Source organism: Rhinolophus sinicus, linkage group LG09, assembly GCF_036562045.2.
Source record: "Rhinolophus sinicus isolate RSC01 linkage group LG09, ASM3656204v1, whole genome shotgun sequence".
In the NCBI taxonomy this organism is placed as follows: Eukaryota; Metazoa; Chordata; class Mammalia; order Chiroptera; family Rhinolophidae; genus Rhinolophus; species Rhinolophus sinicus.
Window position 1 is genome coordinate 93,759,120 of NC_133758.1, and position 1,825 is coordinate 93,760,944.

General features: G+C 42.2%; 1 pseudogene; it reads right to left on the reverse strand.

Moving 5' to 3' along the window:
* Positions 1–244: 244 nt before the first annotated feature.
* On the reverse strand, positions 245–1,181 carry LOC109444850 (transcription factor IIIA; annotated as a pseudogene).
* Between the last annotated feature and the right edge of the window lie 644 nt (positions 1,182–1,825).

The window sequence follows — 1,825 nt, forward strand, 5'->3', positions numbered from 1 at the left end:
AGGTGTCCAGAGACTCCTGGAGGCATGAGAAGAGGTTATAAAGCCCATACCATGAAGGAGTCTCTGAAGATAAAAATGGAAGTGCTTGCCATTTTTTTTTTTTTTCCTAACTCAGTGATTTTAATACAGGGAAAATGTGCTTTCTGAAAGAAAATAACTGAGCTTGGCAGTTTGTACTTCTGTAAACAGTACAGTCTGATAGTTAGCTGAGAGTTAATATTTCGAACGTTGAGATTAATACCATTCAGTGACTCTTTTTCAGGCAAGAGAAGTTGCTGTTTCCTTTTAGGAGAAATGTATATTCACTGAGATGAGAGGCCAAACTCCATTTTTCATGGGATGGTGTTACTTTGATCTTAATTTTCTTTCTGTCAGGATCATGCATAACTACATGACTTGTGAGACTTTGTTTCACTGCAAACCTTTTGCCACAGCCAGCATGTTTACATATAAGTGGGTGTTTTCCCTCATGAACAGAGAGAATATGACTCTGGAGACTAAGCACAGCTGTGGTAGCTTCTACCACAGTCTTCTCTTGGACATCGACACACATCCCTTTCTGGGGCAAGAATTTTCATATATTGCTTGTTTTTATATTTGCCTTTGAATGTTTCCTAGCACACTTCACATATTTCCTTTTTATAGATTTCTCTCACATGATTTTGCCACAAAGGAACATCTCTTTGGATAGATAGCCCTTGTGGAACTTCCCGTGTCCTTTCAGACTGGCTGTGAAGCAGTGTTTTCCACATCTCTCATGGTTTCACTTGCATTCATTTTTCTGCTGGCACTGGATGGGGTTTCAGCTGCTGAAGTTTCTTGCAGGTCTTCTTACAGCTTTCAAAATTCTATCCGTATTGTTTTTGCTGACTATCTTTTTTGCATTCAAACGTTTCTTCAAGTTTGGTTTTGTGTTGAATTTTTAATCACAGCCACTAGCTGTACAATTAAACTTTTTATCTAGTGTGGATCAGCATGTAGTTTTTCAAACAGTGGTCCCTGATGAAGGCTGTACCACACTCTTCAGCGTCACAAACAAATGACCTGCCATCCATATGCATGCACAGGTGCATATCTGGCTTCCAGGCCTTGTTGTAATTGCCTCTGCAGTCTCCTACAGAACAGAAGGACCTTCTGGGGATCCAAGGAAGTGGGTGAGGGAGTGAGGACAGCTGGGGCATGGCTGGGCTGGGCTATCGCCTAGTCAGTGAATGTGTCTCTGATAACACAGCCTCAGCGACTGAGGCCAGGCATCCAGGGAGTCCCCTTGCAGAACCAGAAAGGTATTCTCATGTGTGGCTACTTGTGGTGACCAGGTATAGGCTGCCAAGTTTCTGCCATTGCAAACCATTCTGGATGGACACCATGTGTGACCCAGGTACACTTTCTGGAGTGGTGTTCTGTGGGGCCTGTCGATTTTAATTTGGACAGATTTTAGAGCCTTTTGTTGGAGGGGGACTCCATTTAAGGTGGGCTTTTGTAAGTAGCAGCAACAGGGAGATTAAGTTGAATCTGTAAATGAGAAATACGCTGCCTCCAGAATAAAGAAAGAATGAAAGAAGTTGGACTCTTATTCCCTTAAAAGTGTGTTAAACAAAACTCCTTGGAGGAGGATGTCATCACTGTAATGTCATACCTGTGTTAATGGAGAAAGGTGGATGAAGTTAAGGTCTTGTCTGCAAAGACTGTGTGTAGTGACAAAGCTGCTGAGGTACTCTAGCAGGTAACCTGGAAAAAGTGTATTGCTTCTCTTGCAGAAGATGGCAAACTGCTGCTGAGTGTCTGCTGAAATAGTCACTAAAGAGGATATTTTAACCAAATCTCT